The sequence below is a fragment of the Sylvia atricapilla genome, chromosome 2 (genome assembly GCF_009819655.1).
Source record: "Sylvia atricapilla isolate bSylAtr1 chromosome 2, bSylAtr1.pri, whole genome shotgun sequence".
Lineage (NCBI taxonomy): Eukaryota > Metazoa > Chordata > Aves > Passeriformes > Sylviidae > Sylvia > Sylvia atricapilla.
This window is the reverse complement of record NC_089141.1, coordinates 83836199-83857524: the sequence shown is the minus strand read 5'-3', so window position 1 is coordinate 83857524 and position 21326 is coordinate 83836199. Positions and strand designations below refer to the sequence as shown.

Sequence of the window (21326 nt, the reverse complement as noted above, 5' to 3'; positions counted from 1 at the left end):
AATATGAACTGTAATTTCTAACTACAATAAAATTCTGGTAGATTTATTGCTGCTACAACTCGGTTAACATTGTTTCCTAGCAAGACTCTGTTCCCAGGGTAGCAGCAAGTAACCTGAACTTTGTTGTGTCAAAAAAAAGTAAGCTATAGCTATGTAAAAGTTTCAGAGGAGCAACCTTTGCTATCTATGACAAATCTTTTAAGTTCTTTGCTCCATTTATATCATGTCTCCTCTCCCTTAAATTTTTAAAAGTATATTTTACCTGTCAATTGTTTCCCGTGATCTGGCTCCACTGGTATAAATTGGAGGGTTGGTCCTTTACTTTGTCACGCAGGTGGCAGCCAATGATCACTCAGCAATACTCGTGCCCAGAGCGCCCTGGGACCACCCCAGCTGATTACTTCCATGGCTGAAAAGGAACCAGTTAGTCTCTTACCTACTGCTATTATCTACTCTAAACCAAAGTTAATGGATAAAATATTTCCAAACATAATCCTCAACACTCAATTCATCCCATTCTTTCTCCCACCCCATGCTCCTAAGTGCACTGGAGAAAGCCAGAAAAGACAAAAGGCCTCTGAAGGAGAATCAGATGATGAACAGCATTTGCTTTCTGCTAATATAAAGTTTTCATTAAAATTGCAATGTTCATACTGTATTTAGTAAATAAAAAGTCATCTTACTTTCTCTTAAGAGCAGTAGCTATGAAGACAGACCTCTGTACAGTATCCTGAGAATTTTATTCCTGTGGTAACCCAGACGAAACCCCACATTTGCAGGTTGCCATGCAGCAAAAGCCTCACACAGAATGAAGGTGCACAAAGCTATTGAGGGCACAACCACAGCTCTCTGCAACACCTGCAGACATAACAATCTGGTGCAAATACTAAGAGAGCACATCAGACAGCTTTAAATGTTTAGTAAAAAAATTATTTCTTTACTGCACCTTCTTTTGTGCTTCAGTCCAACCTATTACAACAGTATTGCAGTAAGATCTTAGCATGGCTCGTGATTTTCTAAAATCTGTCAGAAAAGCTGCCAAATTTTGCCAATCCACTACAATTTGCCATTCTGGCAGTAACTTGGCACAGAATAAAATTTGTCTCAGTTTCAGAATGATGCTTATTAGTTTTATCACTCATTGAGCTAGGTCAAGTTTCATCTGTTGACTTTAATGTCAGTAATATATGAGTGTTCTCATCATAACACAAGTGTAGTTGACACAAGAAAAGTAAAAAAGAAGTAGGCTACCAAAAACCTCCAAAACAAAACAGATTCTCCAGTGCTTATGTTTCATAGGTGTAAATTGTAAAAGTTTAACTGAGTCAATGCCAGGAACACAGGACAACGATTAAAAGTCAATTGGAAAGGTTCCTCATCTGTCAACATTACGGAACAGGGTTAAGATTTTCCACTTAATGTTTGTTGGCATCTGCTGTACAGAAAGGCAACACCCAAGATGCTGATGCAAAATTAAGAAGGTGTAAAACACTGCTCTGCTTATGACATTCTAAATAACACCTGAAAATGTCCACTTTCAGGCAAGTCTTAGTTTTGAGGAAACATGCCTATTCCAACACTGCTTCTAGCACTTTGCCCAAGTAACTTTTAATACACTGGTCAGAGGACAAGTGATATCATCTATAAAGCCTCATTGGTAGGGAAATCTGCATTCTGTCTGACTACTAGAAGTACCAGCTCACGTTCTGGAGTGTGCCTGACCAATGATTCCCCACTAGACTTGGTCCTGTATCACCCAGACTATTGACGAAAGCTTATTACAGTAGTCTTCCACTCAAATGGAAGCATGCTGGAATACCAGGCCGCCATCACCTTAGTACAATAGTTTTCCTGAGGCTGTTTCATATGGGAGAAGCCATTAACACGACTAACAACAGTGAAGGAGCACATGAAGTGCTGGCGCTGGATTCAAACGCCACCAGATTTTGGAACGTTAAAAAATATACATTACATTGGCAGCTCCACAGTCATAGTCAGGACAAGTTTGTGCCAACGCCTGATACAGATCCAACTCTTAGTCTGAATTACCACACCATCAAACTTAGTATCTATAGCAGTTCTGTGATGAGAGGCAGTGTCTGAACTGTCACACATCTCACAGAGCTGAAGTTAACTCATCTAAGTTTTGTTGTGAAATTTCTACCTACCGACTGAATTTGTCATGGGTCAGAGCTTTGGGTCAGGTAGTTTCATCATTTCTGATTTGTTGCACAATACTGTAAAACTAGACTAACTATACTGTGGTCTAAGATTCTCATGCTTCTTCTCAGCAGTCTAGATGCAAAACCCCTTAATGAATCATTTTTCTCTTTTATCTCCTTCTCATCCTACCTTCGCCACTTATCCTTGTTACCACTCCTGGGGGACAGAATATGATTGGCAAGGATTCCCCAGCACAGATGAAAAAATTAATTTTTCTGAAACCTTACTCATTCATGCATCAGCAGAGTAGTGTGTGCTGGCAAAAAGACCAGCACGTTGAAACACAAGGTGGGTGGTGAAGGAGATTGCTATCAAAGATTTATTCTGAATATATTTCAAAGGACATTTTGACTGCTTTATACAAACAATGCACAAACCCCCCTAGCCTGGTTAAGACAGTCAAAAGATGTTTCTTGATTAGGAAAGGAAAACCACACTAATGAATACACTAAGATCTTGGAAAATGGTATTATGAATTGGTCTAAACCAACTGCTTTTCTGTCACAGGAATTTCTCTACAAAAACCCTCCTCCATTTGTAACTTTGCTTATAGATGGTGGAAATAGTAGCCAGGGAGCAGATATTTATTCATATTACTCAAACAAATTTCCCTGGTTCTCACTGTTATGATCAGCATCGCTTACAGTTCAGGCTTTTACAGACACACTGAACAGCTGAAGGTATGAAAGGAAGTTTGTGCCTGTGGAGTATGTCCAAGAAACCCAAGATGGCTGCCAGACTCTTTGGGACTGGGGCAGGCTCCAGTATAGACACACCTGTGTCTGCCTAGTGACTATTTACTATGGGTAGAATAAATGAGGGCTGCAACAACCCCTACTACAGTTAGCATGACAATAAACAAGGACCCACGCCTTCAAACCATGCATCTGAAGAACTTCATTACTTGAACTAACCCTCATCAAAAAAGAACAGGATAAATAATTATGCAGTGACTTGGAACAACATCTATTTCTCCAAGATGGTACAGGTGAATATTTTCTTAAAAGAAAAAACGATGTTGCTCTCAACTCAAGGAGTTAAACAAGGAGTGAAAGAACAAGACATCAGAAAGCAAGTTCAGATATATCAAAAGAGGCTAAAAGCAACTTTGTTGCATAGTTTGATGAAATGTCTCAGCACATTTCCTTAAACCTTGAATGTATAAAAGCATGAGGCAAGAAGAGGTCCACAACTTCAACATACAGAACCCAAAGCCACATCCTAGAGATTTAAAGCTTTTTCAGCACAAAAAAAAAAGGCAAATAACTTCCAGGCACCAATCACTTATTTGTTACTTACATGCATTCCCTGAACCTGCTACTATCCCTGGGTTATTTGATGGTCACCTTCTGTGAGAGCAATACAATCTGGCAGCTGACATATAGTATCTGAGGTTTGGAAGAAACCCTAAAGGATGAGCACTTTCCTTATTTAAACTATAATTTCAGATTGATTTATTAGAACAGTGGAACTTGTGGGAAGTGGCACTAATAAGAATTTAGGTTTCATTTACAAAGGAATGTTAAGTATCTATTCAAGTAATCTTTGATCCAAATTTAAGGTTCTCTTTTTGATCTATGATGAAAATACAGGTGATCACTGTACAAGGAAGTACCATGATCTACCTCATCTTTCAGTACCAGAATTTGAGTTGCTCAGTAAAATGTAACCATCTCTCTCAAGAACGTACCACTAAAGACTGCTTTTGAAGGTCTTCTAATAGCCCCTCTATATGCCCCAAGAATGAATTTTATATATATCCAGAATGACTTTGAGTACCACAATGAAAGAATCATCTACACAGTAAGAAGCTGACTCCTAATAGGAGAGCCAGCCTAATACAACTTGAGATTGAATCAGATGTCCTGAAGAATATTCAACAAACCCCTAAATTCAACCTTTATTGTCGTATGCAGAAGAAAAAAAAAAAAGGAATGTAATAGGCATGTTCGAGCCGATATTTCTTCCTAAAGTTGGAAGTACAAACTACTTTTCTTGCCTGTATGCTATTTCTAATGCACAAAACATAAAAGGTAAGTTTTCTTCATCTAATTAGCAGGCAAAATTATTACTGATTCTACAGTAAAACAAAACAGCCACTAATACAACCTAATCATCTAAATCCTAATGCAGCCAAAAAAAGCCCTAACCAAACAGTAATAAGGCCTCTATATGATTTTTTTCCCCCACTGCCTAGTAAACCAAGCAATTCAACTAGTAACAACAATGCAAAATCACATTAGTTAGAAAACCAAAAGAACTGGGTTCTATCCTGGAAAATGCCAACCTAAAGTGACTAAAGCAGTCACAACTGATGTACAAATGTACACACGCTCCCATGTATTACAAAAAGAATGACAGATATGATTCATGAAGGGTCTCTGGAAGAGTGTCTGTTCATCTGCATAAAGTACTTCACACATCTTCCGAACTTAAACCCAGTTCTCCAATTATTCAGTATTCTTCAAAAGCATTCCAGAAGCACTAGAAAAGAGCCACAAAGACAGCTTGAACATAGAAGAAAATGCCTTGTGATTAGGCAATGAAAAGAGTTCAAAGTTAATCAAGCCTATCAGTACAGATACTGGAAGAAACTAAGTCTTCTCATAGCACAAGAAGAATACATAAAGACTTTCCAAATGAAAAAATGCACATAAAATCCCCACGAATAGAAACTGAAGGCTGACAAATACGAATTAGAGCAGGAACACAAGCATGCAGGATAATGAGAACAATTAGCACTCAAATAAATTATTTGAAATGGGAATCTGAATTTGCTACTATCTTCAAATAAAACTTAGTGTTACTTTGGAATTTACGTTACAGTAAAAACGAAAGTTACTGAGTATCATAAAGGTAGAATTTTGTACATCTCAATACAAAGAGATCAAACATAGAGTTACATAAAAACTCCATCCTATAATATCTGAACACATACTTTGCCTTGATGTCAGTACTCTCCACTGTATTGGTTTTTGCTGGAATAGAGTTAATTTTCTTCACAGTAGCTAGTGTAGGGCCATGTTTTGGACTTGTGTTAACACAGGAATGTTTTTGTGATTGCTGAGCAGTGCTTTCACAGATTCAAGGCCTTTTTTGCTCTTCACCCCACCAGGGAGGAGGTTGGAGGGTTCACAGCTGGGACAGCTGACTGCAGATGACCATAGAGACATCCTGTATTATATGGCATCATGCTCAGCATATAAAGCTGAGGGAAGAAGGAAAATGGGGGAATGTTCAGAGTTAGGGCATTTGTCTTCCCAAGTCACTGTTACCTATGATGGAGCCCTGCTTTTCTGGAGATGACAGATTATATCCCTGTCCATGGGAAGTGGTGAATGAATTCCTTGTTTTGCTTTGCTTGTGTTTGTAGCTTTTGCTTTACCTATTAAATTATCTTTATCTCAACACATGAATTTTCTCACTTTTACTCCTCCAATTCTCTCCCACATCCCACTGTGTGGGTAGGTGAGAGAGTGGCTGTTGGGTGTTTAGTTGCCAGCTGGGGTTAAACTGTGATATCCAAAAATCACAGAGTAACAGAAAAACATCTAAAGTTTGCTCCCATTCCCTCCCCTCAGGCCAAAGCTAGAGGCTTTTTTATTTGTGTGTTATTCCCATTTTCTACAATTGCCCCTGCAACTTCAGACTCTAGGTTTTGCCTTTGACATCTGGTTTTGGCTTAATATTTCAGTGAGATGATATATGTATTTTTTCAGCTTTGTAAAAGCAGGAAAGATCCAAAATTATCTTTAGTTTCTGTGTTTTACACTTAGACCACAGCTGATTTTTTTTCTTCCACTACACACACTCCCCTCTGATTTTTTATTTTTTTTTTTGCAGCAGAACCATTTTTCTATTTCAGTTATATTACACCTGTTACTTCAGGCTTGGCCCAAAATGATACACAGTCATGAACAAAAAGCCCCTTCTACCCCAGTAGGTGAAATCCAATTACCTATTTAAATGTCTTTTAGTAACTCTCCTTTTATTGGCTACTCAACACATTAAGTTATTTTGCAGTCAGGTAAGTTTTACAGCTTCGCTTCAGCTTTACTACTTGAACTTTTACTCTGTCTGTGTTTTTGCTTATGCTCTATTTTGATTTCTTTTGCCACTCATCCCTCATGCTGCCTTCCATTTAAAGCATCTTTCTGTTCACCAAGTTGTTCAGCATGTTTGTTTAAATATAACTGATATTAAAACCAAGCAACCATGCAGTTCTGTAGCATGACATTCAGCTTTTCTGATGTTCCATTAGTATTTATTACTCAAAATTTGTGCAGGATTAGAGGGGAATTCTTCATCAATTTATGAAGCACATACCATTACAAACACTCTATGCATACATACAGTGGCAAGCAGTTAAAGAGCCAGAAAAAAAGCAGCCAGCAAGAATAATGGCAATAAAGAAATAATGGCTTAGGTTTCAAGAAGAGCCATCATACACAGAACTGGTACTGACACTGGAGAGCAAGAAGCAGGTGGGTGGTCCCAGTGGTGCTGTGGGTGCAAAAATGAATATACACTACCTGCCAGATGCCTGCTACAGTAAAGGACCAATCTATACAATTCTCTCAGGAACATCTGGATTGTGATAATGTAACATTGTAGCTTTTTGAGAGACTTACATATTTTAATTAGTACACGCTACAGCTAAAGTTTCAGCTTAGAATTAACAGTTTTATTAGAGCCTGTCCATAGCTTTCTAGGAAACAGAACTTAAAAAGACATTAAAGAAACTCTCCTGCAAATTTGAGATTTCTAAAAATTAAGTATATTTCTAAGTTAATTATCTTGAAAACAAAATCCAGACATAAACCAATGGCACAGAAAACTCGTATTAGCTGTTACCTAGCTCTTCCCCACCATTTAAGTGCTTAAAAGATAAAGTACACACATGGCTTAGAAATTGTTATTGAAATAACTACATACAAATCTTGTATATGCATTAACAGACCTACTTAATACGGCAGAAAAATTAATTTAGTTGTTGTTTTTCTGAATGCAGTGATGCTAGAAGTGTCAAAAATTTTCTATGTACCAAGTTGCAGAATTACAGAACTTAGAGACACTAAAGTGGTGCAGTAATACCAGGTATTACCAGAGAACTACACCAGAATTAAGCTAGGAAATGGCAATTAAAATAACTACAAGTTCAAGTTCCAACCCTGTCATAATACACGTACATTTTTTTAAGCTGGCTGGACATTTAAAAGCCTACACAAAAAAGAGATACCATGTGCCATGGGCTTATGTTAACACTGCTAATAAAGATTACATTTCTGTATTTCCCACCATTCCTATTTGTAAACTTGACTTACACTGATGATTGCATAAATTTTCTGCAAGATCTAAACTTGTTTTTCAAGTTATACCCTCACTATAAATGTGTTCAGTAGCAAATTAAAAAAACCCATACAGCTTTCAGAAACACACCAGTTCTTATCCAATCCATGGAGAAATAAATGGATGGTAGCAGCATGATGACGAGCTTGTTAAATCACAAGGGAATTCATCAATGTTATATCATCAGTATTTATCTTCCCTGAGAAAAATCAAGTAAGTTAGTTTTCTAGAGAATTATGACTAATAGATATCATAATTTAAAAACGGGGGAAAAAATAATGTGTGCTTCCTCCTGAGTTAATTTTCAACCCTTTTTTAAAATCTCAGCAAAGAAAAGTATAATTATTTGCTATTACAATTGTTTACATACAAACAACGTAAGTGGAAACATGAACATACCATATCTTTCCAGAGCTGCAGAATCTTGTTCTTTCAAATTCTAAAATGGACTTCTACAGTTCTTGTACCTATAATGTAAAACATTACAGTTCAGTCCTTGCACTATGCTCCATACCAATCCAAAGCTCAATACAACTGCAAGACAACACATCAAAAGTGCCCATTTGATTAGTCATGAGTCTGCAACTAAAGGAAACACAGAATCAAAGAATATGTCAAGTCAGAAGGGTCATCATACAAGGATCATCATACCCAACCCTGCACTCCTCACAGGACTACCTAAAACTAAACCATATAAAATTAAATCACACTTCTCATTAAAAAGCACAACAGAAAATAATTATTATGTCAGACAAACTACAAAAGCATGAGGTTCATACAGTGTTCCCTATTCTTTCCCCTCTAGTGATGCAATAGTCTTACAATTCCATGCATCCAGTTCATTACAAATACCAATTTCCTTTCTCCTTCCCACCACTTAATGTGTCCTTTTTTTTCTTTTCTTTAAGAACTGCCATTTATAATTAAAAAAAAAAAAAAAAAAAAACAACTCTCAGAAGAAGTCACAGATACAACCAAATCTTTGCTCTGTGTGCATAAAACTGTTGGCGTTCAGTACGCTTTTCTATAAATTAATTTTTAGAGAACTCATAATTAACAAGAAACTAAAACATAATTGAAATATTTTCAACAAACACCTAAAGCACAACCAGCTTCGAGGGAAAAGGTGATAGAAACAGACACATATGCATGTAACTAAATAAAGACATAAGCTGTGGATTCCCCATCACTGGAGGTTTTCCAAACCAAGCTGGAAGAAGCTTTCAGTAACCTGGTCTAGTGGAAGGCGTCCCTGCCCATGGAGAGGATTTTTAACTAGATTTTTGTTTAAGGTTCCCCTACCAACCCAAACCATTCCCTGAATCTATGAAATCTACTGATTACTTTCAAAAAAAGTCAGTAATTTGGCACAGAATATTACATTTTCAGTACTGTGAAGATCGAATACATAATTTTTTGGCTTAAAACTCTATTAAGAACAAACAAATCCAACGCAGCTGATTTAGGCTGATCTCCAATATAGATCAGGGTTCCCACATAGGAAACCCCAATCTCGTTACCTTAACAGTACATTCAGTTTTATTTTTAAAAATGTCAAACCAGCAAGAAATCATTTAGTGTCAGGGGCCAAATTCTTTATCAGGGAACTGAAATGAGGTGATCCTGGACCAGTTTTACCACTGAAGCTCCAAGCACTAACAATGTGAGCACACTTTTTTGTGTTTAAAAAAAAAAAGTTATACAGGGTACTGTACAAGTTTCGTGAAAAAAAAATGCTATCTCAACAAACAATTCTACCAAGTATGTAGTTTTCTGTACAGTTAGGATTACTGTGTTAAAGATACACAACTGTGTCAATAAAACTTTACCACCATTATGGAAAAAAAAGAAGAAAAATTTATCTGAACAATATGAGACAGTAATTGATGATTTTCCTGTTTGTATGTAGTGCTTCTACTCCATAACCACAGCAGAAATCCCAAATACCTTATATTCTGCTAAAGAATAATTCTTCATTCAAAGTGGTGCCATTAGACAAACTCAATTAAAAGTACTCTGACAAATGCAACCACACCTTGTGTTGCAGGACTTCCAGATTCAATGTATACATTTGCTCCCGTACAGACATAAAGTAGTGTCATCTGCATAAAATTCTCTCATTCTCCTCTAAGATACAAAAGCACAAATTATGAGTGTGCACAGAGTAGGAGGACAGCATCAAGTACAGCATGAAAAAGTATTGCAAATATATCTACCAGGAATTTTACGATTATTGCCCGGCAATAGAAACAACAACAACAACAAAATTGGTTCCAAACAGAACTGAAGCTATGGAGTAGCACAGACCATACAACTGATAGAGGAAACAAGACCACAACAGAGGAGATGTGCACAGGTTATTTGCATAATAACACACAGCAAAAGAAGAGCAAATCCAACAACATGAAACTGAAGTTCCTGGACTTCCAGTTCTTCTCCTTCAGTCTGTCCCCACTAGCTACCACTAAGGCAGAACAGAGTTCAGCAGTCTACTAAGTCTAAAGTCTACATTCCCTCAAAGGCTACATGACGATGCAAAAGGAAGCAAGTCTTTGTAACGTTCATCTAAAAGGAACGAAAATGATTTCATGAAGTCATATGTACTCCAACATTCGCCTTCAGTACACTTAATTAGCACTAAGCCACATCTGGCTAAAAGAAATGCAAATAACAATGTGACTAAAAGCTTGGCCAACATTATTGCTTCCACTCTACATTAAAAAAATCTTGATCAGTCACATGACTAGAGCCAAAAAAGCTGCTTGTTTACAACTATGTCATACATTTTCAGTAAGAAAAAGAGACTTCAAGGTACACTGAATTATATTACCACAGAGTAAAGCACTGAATTAACCACACCGTAGCATACGGAATTACAAAATATTTAAGAAATTAATTATAAATTACAAAAAATATTTCGCAACTCTCGTGTGTGGCTTTATAAGAGATATCACAAAATCCTCTCAATCAGGTGCTTAGATTATGTTTTCCATTTGCGGTTTTGAGTTGTTGTGTTTGTCTGGTTTTATCCAGTAACTGTAATACAACAGGAATAGAAGGAAACACTCTGAGAGCATTATCCTAAAGAAATAATACCTAGTATTATAAATTTTCTGACACAATTTCAAATATCGAAGTTCAATTAAGAATAATTTTCTTCCACAACTAACATTCTTAACAGCAAACAAAAAGCACATTAGCCAAATAAAAAACAAGTATTCACAAACATCCTTCTTTCAATCAGATATTCAGGTAATAGGAATTATGCAAATGGAGTATTTTTCACAACCTTACTATGGAAAGGGCTCAATCTTTGCAAGCAAGAAATACCAGGATTTCATAGAAGTGATCCACTCTCTTGGGAGCCCCCTTGTCCTTGAAATCTGATGGCATTTGCAGGTTTGTGAACTCTTAAGTATGCATTTCTATGGGCTACAATAAGGAAGTTTTGCTTCACCAGCTGAAACACAAGGTGTTGCTACTCAGCCAGTGCATACTAGTATACCTTGGACTTTCTAAAAATAAACCTGGGTGTACACTCATAGTAAAACACGATATTCACCAGCAAGACTTTGGACAAGAGATTTCACTATGAAAAAGCAAGCAATCTTTATCTGAATATAGCTATAGAAATAAGAAAAATGAAAAATGGTATTGGAATCGGAAACTCTGAGGTAGTGACAGATCTCTTCAGTTATTATCTAGCTTTGCAGAAGTTTTTTATTTGAGAAAATGGCAAATATCACATCGTAAAGTAAAAATATTTAAAGCATTAGTTAGCTCAAACATACAACCAACCATAATGCAAAAGCAAAACTTGTCTACAGCTATGATAGCCTTTCTTGAAGTACTTTGACCTACGTCCTATTTGAGAAGTTCAGTTCCTTTAAGAGCCACTCCACCACCCGATAACAGCCCAAGCCTGCTGAACTGCAGCTGCTCCAACCTGGGTCTCAGGGAGCATACCAGAGCAGGAGTACACAAGCAGTGCCAGAGCCTGGCTGCCTGGACAAGCCTGGCATCTCAGTGCCTTGCAAGCTTGGCAACACAAGATAGATCACTCTTGTGCCTCCCCTGCACACAGCTCCTAAAGGTAAGGGAGAGGGTGTCTATCATACTGGTCTCATTTCATCCATTTCTTTGGTGTAATGATTATTGAGGAAGTATTAAAAAGTCCTAAAAGTGGTTTGCCAAAGGAAGAAGAGTATGGTCTTCTTTATGGAGAGATGAACTAGCTTCGTACCTGGAACTCTAGCTCATTCAGAAGTCCTGTCACAGTCCTCACACAACACCAGAATGAAATGCAAACTACATGGACTAATCATTGCCAGACCATTATGCAACAACCACCAAACCCAAACAGACATTCTGTAATTTTCTGCTTGTGATCCTACCAATCCACAGGCCACCAAGATCAAATTTCCTTAGGGTTTCAAACTACTCTTTAGTTTTTGATACTCAAGTTTTGTCTTTAGTTGTTAGGTCACAGCTCTGACATTCTGTCACGTGAGGAAGATTTGAGACAGTCAGCATGGTTTCACCAAGAGCAAGTCCTGCTGGACCAACCTAGTGGCCTCCTATGACAGAGTGACTGCATCACTGCACAAGTGAAAAGCTACTGATATCATCTATTTGGACTTCTGTAAACCCTTCTGTCCCCCACAACACCCTTCACCTTAAACTGGAGATACAATGGATGGACTTTTTGGTGGATGAGGAATTGGTTGGATGGTTACACAGACAGAGTAGTGGTCAATGGCATAATGTTCAGATGGACATCAATGACAAGAGGTGTCCCTCAGGGGTCCATACTGAGACTGTACTGTTTAGTAGCTTCATTAATGACAGACCGTGGGACTAAATGTACCCTCAGGAAACCTGCAAACAATACCAAGCTGTGTGGTGTGGCTGATATGCCCGAGGAATGGAACGCCATCCAGAGGGATCTGGACAAGACTGAGAAGTAGGCACATGGGAACCTTATCAAATGAGGCCAAGTGCAAGATCCTGAACCTGGGTTGGGACAGCCCTTGGTTTCAATACAGGCTGGGGGATGAGGGAATTGGCAGCAGAAGTGACTACAGAAGAACCTGGAGTTCCTGGCTGTTTGAAGGCCAGCCTTGTCCCAGCAACGTGTGCTTGCAGTCCAGAACGCATCCTCTGCTGCATCAAGAGCAGCGGGCCAGCAGGCCAAGGGAGACCAACCAGTCTTCTATTCCTCTGAGAGCCCACCTGGAGTGCTGCATCCAGCTCTGGAGTCCTCAGCACTCGACAGACACAGACCCATTGGAGCAACTCCAGAGGAGGGCCACAGCAATGATTGGCGGGCTGCAGCAGCCCTGCTGTGAAGGGAAGGCTGAAAGGGTTGGCATTGCTCAGCCTGGAGAACAGAAGGATCTGGAGAGATCTGTTTGCTTTTGTTTAATACTGAAGAGGAGCTTACAAGACAGAGGAGGACAGACTTTTTACAAGGGCCTGCTATGACAGGAGGTAATGGCTTTTAATTAAAAGATGGTAGATTAAGACTAGATGTAAGAAAGTAATTTTTTACAATGAGGGCGGTAAAACACTGTAACAGACTGCCCAGGGGTAGGAGATGCCCCATCCCTGGAAACATACACAGTCAAGCTGGACAGGGCTCTGAGCAACCTGATCTATGTGAAAATGTCCCTGCTTATTGCAGAGGAATTTGGACTAGACGACATTTAAAGGTCCCTTCCAATCTAAACTACCCAAAGTCTGTGGGGGAAAAAAAACAACCAAGTAATGCACTCCATATCAAGCAGTCAAGTGGTACATCAGTTCAAATTGTCCTATATCCACCACCACTGTACTCCACCTCTGAGTGACAGTTCACTTTCTGTTATACTACATAAGATAAACATGATTCTCAGAAGTAAATTATGTCAGTACACAGAGTATGTTTTTAAAGTTATTTGAATGTATGCTAACAGCAACGCTTTTCAGTGAAAAGTACTTGGACCGCAACATACTGTGAATGCCCTTTTCAAGCCAGCAGATTAAAAAACCAAAAATTCAAACCTCTGCTTTGCTAACTAGAAGTTTCTCTAAAATATATATATACACTTCTGTTCTAAGGAAATGCAAGTAGCTTCAAAAGAAGCCAATCACCCCTCTTACCTAAGAAAGTGAAGTGAGGGTCCAGAAGGAAGCCACCCATTTAGTTCCACTCAGCTGAATAACTGCAGCTTCTCCTAATTCGTCTCCACTCTGTAAAACATGGGTAAAGAACCATGCAGGACAGCAATGGAAAGAGTATTGGTAAAGACTGACTTCCACCCCCTTCCTCCATTCAGCAGTTTGCATAATACAGGGAAGCAGGCTCAACCTATTAAAGTAAGTAAGAGTAGTTAATGCTTCCTTTAAGAGATTCATTCATAAGAGTATTTGTTAGACAGAACTATGATAATATTTAATTCACAATGTAATTTTGCACCCAGCAAGTTATTTTTTCAATAAGCTCTATCCCTCCTAACCACAGGAAGGTGTTGCTATTCAAAAATAGCAATTTAAAGTGCTATTTAGTCAGATGTTACACTGCCAAACCTGAATCCTGTATCTCAACATTATTTGATTTTCATATTCCTCCTATGAAGTTATTTTCCTAAAGAAATGTGTCACCAGCTGGTATAGTTACTGAAGTGGTGCTCTGTTGCAAAATGTTACCTTTAGACTGTATTTGCTGACTTTCTGCTAACCAACCAGACACCTCACATACATTACTAGTCCTGTGAACCAGCTTTTTTTTCAAACTTTCATTCGTGGGTAACACAGCCTTATGAGGCTATCAGGCAATGTCTGTTAATACAAGAAGTTAAAGCAGTAAATGTTAAGGTCAAAGTATTTAAGGTGATAAAATTCAAACATGAGATTTGCTCACTGCTGTCTCTGGGAACCACCTATTTAGCACAGCTTACAGAACTTCTGTAAGGGAGTTAATTAATTTTTTTTAGAAAGTAAACAATGTACTCTGGATTTTTTTATTGCAGAGTCTGATAGCAAATGTATTACTCTCCTCCTTCCAGGTACAAATCAGAATTTGATCAGTGATAGAAAACCTTTTAGCATTGCTTCTCTAAAAAATTCATAGCCACCTTAAATACACTGGATACTTCAGAAAAATTGTAAACCACACCTTCTTTGTTTAAAAATCAATATCAATTCATTAATTAGAGTAAAGACTTGGCCCACACTACCAGAAAGGAAGACTGATGCTGGAAATGAGATTTATGCCTACATACTTTATAAATTCTGTTCCCTTTTCCCTCAATTGCATGTTCTATTTTTAAGAATGAGTGGCTTTCATCTTCAGGTATATAAGTAAACTGGTGTGGGGAGGGAAAAAGACATTTCCTGCATTTAAAAGAAGATGAATTCTCTCTGGACATTCATTAAGTAAACTAAAACTAAAACTAACAGAGGGAGAAAAAAAATCTTTCCTGCACAGCAAAAATTAGGATGATGCATATTTTCAAAAACATAAAAACTGAATTAATTCCATGATAAGTGTCATATGAGGTACTATGTTATTTACTGTTTATAGAAAATGTTATGTGTTAAAACATGTTCAAAACTTAAAACTTAAAGGTATTTCCACCCCCATTATTTATCTGGTTAAGCAGTACCTGTGAATTCCAAGAACTAGTGAAGAATATGTCAACAAAGGACATAATCATAATGAAACAAGCATGATTTTGTACTGTATGTGCTGGGTCATGGTGGTACACATGACATTTTAGACTTTCAAAAGAGAAGTTAAACGATATGAAAAAGAACTTGGTTTATTTTCTCAAGTTGATTAAAACCATCCGGGACAATTTCCAAGTGCTTTAACAGGGACTCCAACAGGATGCATTCAACATATACACACAATTTTCAATTCCATTCACAAAAGAATCATCATTCCCATGTTTTTAAACAGCAGCAGCAATTTAAAAAAAGGAAAAGACCAGAAGTCTTATTTGTTATTAAAAAAAAAAAAAAAAAAAAAAAAAAAAAGAAAAAAAAAGAAGATCGAACTCACACAACTTTAGAGTTCTGAAGAAGACTTGGACTGAGAAATCTAGGCTTTAAAACACACTGCTGTTCAAGCCTAACTTTTTTTACAGAGTCACAGAACCATATCCTGAAATAAACCCTAACAAATATTTAATAAACATTTATTTTGGTATCTAGCTTGGTGCTTTTATTTCTATATTCTTGAGAGATGCTCAGGACACTCCAATGAGAAGAAATAGCAAATACCTCTAATATAGAAAATTAACTTAATTCCAGCATGAAAATGCTACATTAATAGCAAACACTTCCTTCCACTGTGGAATGGAAGGTATTTGTAGAAGAGAAATGAAGCCTATCTAATATCATACAGAAATATTTTCAATTAAAAGTATCAGCTGTGTAAGCAGTGGGCTAGGTTTTCTTTTCTTATTTTTCTGTACTGAGTTGACAGAATGACACTGCACTACAAACTGTATCTGTTTTAAAAGACAAACATGTTAAAGTTTTCTCTGCATATCTATAACAATTTAGCAATACGTATTTCATACTTTCAACTCAATGTACTCAATTGAACTGAGTTTTGCAATATTTTCAAATTTCTAAAAGGTACCTTCAACTGTTTCCACAATGAAAGGGCACAGCTATTCAGAGCCAACACCTAAACCAAGCAGTTTGTGAGAACTGTAAGCCCACTTTCCAACAGTTTTCATTCTTATCAAATAGTACACCTCTCACTGTCTTCATCATTTCCCTCTTCCCCCATCCCAAGTGTCTAACAACACACTACAACTCAGAGCGTGGCTTTTTCCTTCCTAGGGAATCTCTCTAACTGGATGCTATTTGCATGAATTAGGAACTTAATCTTATCTTTTAGACCTCTCCCTTTCAAACCAGTCAGCTAGTCAAAAAAAAAAAAAAAAAAAAAAGAGAGAGAAAGAAGAGAAGATAAATTGACAATACAATCACGCAGGTCTTACTTTGTTAAGAAATCAAAGCTAAATACGGGTACAATTTTCCACTGAGAAACTTTCTGCTAGACATGCAAGAAGCATGGTAAAACCACTCTGAGAAGCTGATTTCTCACAGGGCTTCAGGTTTGCTGACTCCTACTGAAGCAGGTAGGTTTCCATACAGACAGAGGGACCATCCCTTCAGTGATGTGCAATACACACACTTAGTTCCAGAATTAGACCAACACATTACACAGAACGAAACATAAACAAGTATTTCCATTAACTGGAGAAAAAACCAAAAGGAATAACTACAAGCCTATAAATTACAGGTTCTTGTTACTTAAAGGAGAACTGCGAAACATATTTTGTTTCCTAAGTAGTAGTAACCTCTGAATGACCACAACACACTATCTTAGACATCTGATTTACAAATCAACAATGAACTCTAACATCCCTTAACAGAAATACTGTAGGTATGCTTAAAAGCTGAACCCCAGAAAGTCCTGCAGTCAGGAGCGACAGATCACATGCATCGGCAAGGCAGCCTGCTCACAGGTTCAGATCCAACTCCTCAGACTGGACAGAAGGTAACACAAGCAAGTGATCAGACCCACTTGGTCAATCAGGCCTTGGCCACCAGTTAAGAGACCCCCGCGGTACTTCCCACTCCGGCAGCCGGCCGCGCCAACGGCACCGAGCCGTCCCATGCCCGCGGCAGCCCCGAAGAGTAGCCACCAAACCGGGAAACTGAGGCAGGGGCAGGCTGGGTTCACCCAAGGTCGCCCAGCGAGGCCAGTCTCCGCGGGGGGACGGGAGAAGCCGGGCGCCACCCGCCTGCCCGGCCTTCCCGGGGCGGCCCCGCACCCATGTGTCTCAGGCCGCGGAAGGAGAGGACCCCCGGGGCTGCCGCCTTCCCCTCCCCGGCGCGGGGGAGCTGGCAGGGCCGCCTCCCTCCCCTTCAGGGCCAGCGTGAGCCGGGCGCCATCCCCGCTCCCGGCCCTGCGCAGCGCCCACACCGACCTGGGCACTTCGGCTGCTGCTCCCGGGCGCTCCCGCCGCCACTGCCGCCCGGGCTCATGCGGGGGCCGCGCCGCACTCGGGGCCGGGCCGCGGGCGAGGAGGAGGCGCCGCCGCCGCCGCTGCTGCTGCCGGTGCCGCCGGAGCCGCGGCCTGGCGGGGCGGGGAAGAAGAGGCGGGCGGACGGGCCGGACCGGGCGGGCGCGTCTCCTCCTCCTGCTCCTGTGTCGGCCGGGCCGCGCTCAGCGCGAGTCCCGCACCTCCATCTTGGGACAACGCGGATGTCGGCGCGGCGCAGGCTCGGGGCGCGCGGGGGGGCGCGCGGGAAGGAAGGAGGGAGAGAAGGAGGGAGGACCGGCCGTGTCCCGGCGTGCAGCGCGGGCGGGGGCGAGGCGAGGCGGCGGCAGCGGCGCGCTACCCACCGCGGGCAACCATAGAGAGCTGCCGGGCCGCGCCTTCCGGCCGTGTGCGCTCGCGGCGGCGCCCGGCGGAAGAGCGAAGCCGAGGTGGCGCCTGCGCATCCGCGCGCGCGAGGCGGGGGCCGCCATGTTGGAAGAGGGCAACGCGGGGCCGAGGGGCGGGGGCGCCGGTCGGGCAGGCGCGCGGAGCGGGGCGGGGCTCGGGGCTGCGCGTGCGCTCGCGCAGGCTGCGGGGGGCGAATCGCGGCAGGGGCGGTGTGAGGGGACAGGGGAGCGGGTGCCCGGTACACAGATACATACACAGATATGCACACGTAGGTACCCACACACGTATATGTATACACAAACATATACAAATAGAAACACACGCACATGGGTGCACTCGCGTGCAGACGGGTGCACGTGGGTGCCCAGCTGCACACACAGCCCTGGAGGCCGGCGGGTAGCTCAGGGACTGGTGGCACAGCAATGGGCCATGGCTGATGTGGGCAAGGAGAGTGACCGCCACCAGCTCTGAGTCCCTGGGCAGGTCCCCACCAGAGTCCAGCCTGTCCAGCAGGCTCCATGGCAGCCCGCCCAGGGTTTATCGGGTTTAATCTGGGCAGGGAGCCATGGACGGCTGGCAGGAGGGAGCAGTGGAAGGGGAGCGGCCGATGACCTCTGGAGAGGAGCCCATGCTGGAGCCATGTGTCAGCCGGGGCATGAGAAGACAGGCAGTGCCAGTCCTGGCCAGCCCTGCTGTGTCCCGCCCTGCCTAGGCAAGGGAGGAGAGGACGGGGAGCCGAGAGCTGAGTGACCCGTAGGTGGCAAAGCATGGAGACAGTGCTGCTGTCCCGGTCTGCAGCACTGGGCAGAGAGCCACCACGGTGTAAATTTAGGTCATCAAATGCTTGGTGTTACCCAAACCTAGCACCCTGGGCGGCACAGAGGGCAGAGCTGGCGGCTGGGGCTGGAAGGGTCGCAGACTGGCACCCGGAGATGCAGCCTGAAGGGTGGGCAACAAACCCTCTGGTCCTGTGTAGCCCTCCGTGACACCTGGCTCTCTCCTCTGCACCATGCCTAATTTTCCCGTTGCCTCTCCGGTCATTCCTTTCCTTCCCCTACCTACACCCAAGCCTAGGGGTTGCAAGTACACTTTTTCTGTGATGCCAAAAGCACGAGTAGAAGTTTTGTTTTGGCAGGTGGATGTTAAAAACAGTTTGATCAAATAATTTTAGAACTGGGCAATGCATGCAAAATTTTACTTTTTTAGTGATGCTAACATTTTTGAGCTTTAAATATGTGGAGCTACAAGCATAGAAGAGGGGAAGGAGTAAGTAGGGAAAAAAAAAGGAAGATAGATCTGACTCTTTGACATTATCCCTTAATGAAGGCAAATAAATAGAGGTGTTTCTATGCTGGTAGAGAGTATGCTTTTTTGTTTTGTTTTGTTTTGTTTCAAAAAGTATGGACTAGAAATATGAGTAGTTCTCAAATGCTGGAATAAGCTGTTAAAATCATAAACACAAATTCTCTAAAGTATGATACTAAAACCAGGTTCTAGGCTAAGGCATAGATGTTTAAGAAGACGTCTTCTTGGGCGTCCTCTTAAAATTTTACAAGACCTATTGTGTTTGTTGCAGGATAATAGCTGGTAAGACCAGTGGACTCAAAGGCATTATTACAAACCAGTGCAAAGGGTTCTGGTACTTGCAGAGGATATGATGGGCAGATGTATCACTGAAATATTAAGACTGAATGAAGTATTCTTGTATTTCAGTGTGGTCTGAAAGCAGAGTACTTTGCTGTGTTCAGATGGACACTGGTAATCATCTAAAAATAATCACTGGCATGAACACAGCCTTCTGCATCTGGAGGCTCTCTCCCACATAGTAGCAAAACCTGCCAACTTTCATGTATTAAAATTTTAGATTTGGGCCAAAGTTTATTATGCCATGATCCTTCCTGTTACCTCAGAAGGAGTATTACTGAAAAAATTTCATCTGGAAAATGCACTGGCTTGCTACTTTTCCCTTGATCTGTTGCACAGCGCACATGTCCAGTCCTTACCTCCTGCTTGACTGTAAAGATGCTATGGGGAAGCATGTCACAAGCTGAGTCCAAGTAAACATCTTCTCTCTTCTTACCTATAGAGCCTTTTCTACTCAGCTTAGGCTGGCCAGGCATTATTTGCTTTTGGTATATCCATGCTGGCTGTTCCAAATCTGGAAGTTCTTGCTCTTAATATGTCTGGAAATAATCTCCCAGACTTTCAAGTGAAGCTACTCAGCTGTATCCTCCTTGATGTCCGCAGCTTAGATCCCTGCAGCCCTTGGGGACCTCTCACAAACATTGTGTTTATTGAGAGATAGTAGAAGGTGGCCTCACAGTGACATTGGCCAGCTCTGTTTTTGTCATCACTTGCCATCTGATCCCATGAGCTTACCTGTGCCCGGTTTACCTAAGTAGTCTCTGACTTAATGCTCCTCATCTGAGAACAGCATCTTTCTCCCTCAAGCTTTGCTACTCTCCATAAGGATCTGGGAGTTCCAAGACTATTCCATGCCAGCAGTGATGGCACTGATGTACTCTTTTCTGTATCCCATGCTGCTGGTGCTCTGTCCCATTAAGGAGCAGTGCCATAATTTCCTTAGTCTTCTTTTTGCTGCTGATGTACTTATTGATGCTGTTATTTGTCCTTCTCATCCCTCAGCTGTCTCAACTCCAGATTAACTCCAGCCTTCACAATTTTATCCCTTTATGCATACTCAGGTGATGATGCCAAAGACCTACCTGGAATTTACAGCAGTCAATCACTGCATGGAAGCTGTCTCCATAACTTTTGTCAGGACATTGGGTCACCTTATTATTTCCTTATAGCAGAAAAGACCAGTGACCAAGATAGGAGCACAATTGATTTATACGATGATGGTGTTTTGGATAGCCTCTGTGTTTCCAAATAGTAGCTGACACTTTTTTGGTCTTTTGGCCGTTGGAGACCATCAATTGCATTTTTTTTTCCTGGAGTGCAATCCTGAGATCTTGTCCCATGTTAGTATAGAGCAGTTCATAACCCATCTCTACTCTGAGGTAATATACTTTAGATGTGTCACACGTTTTCTTCTGAAGAAGCTAATGCAATTATGAGGAAGGAGCAGATGATAATGGCCAGAGGAAATGTGAAGGATGGATCAAGCTGATGTGTATGCTGGTGGTTATTTATTGCACCAGCTAGATACAGAGGTAGGGGAAGGAGACTTTTCTGAAAAGGACACAGGTGTGAAAAGACTCACCTTTCCTTCTGTTTTGAGATGTGAGACAAATCACAGTGGCAGTGGACAGGTGAATAATGATACATTAAGGAATA

General features: G+C 41.0%; 1 protein-coding gene across 5 annotated transcripts in view; it reads right to left on the bottom strand.

Moving 5' to 3' along the window:
* UBE3A (ubiquitin protein ligase E3A) overlaps positions 1-17995 on the bottom strand; it is a 52870-nt gene extending 34875 nt beyond the window's left edge. For 2 of the 5 annotated variants that reach the window (XM_066313589.1, XM_066313587.1), the window contains exons 1-3: positions 17565-17995; positions 13714-13803; positions 7972-8039 (exon numbers count right to left, since the gene is read on the bottom strand). The gene's annotated coding sequence lies outside the window, so the exon portion shown is untranslated. Of the gene's footprint in view, positions 1-262; positions 410-7971; positions 8040-13713; positions 13804-17564 lie in introns of all 5 variants that reach the window. The other 3 variants (XM_066313585.1, XM_066313586.1, XM_066313588.1) reach the window with 3 other exon arrangements.
* Between the last annotated feature and the right edge of the window lie 3331 nt (positions 17996-21326).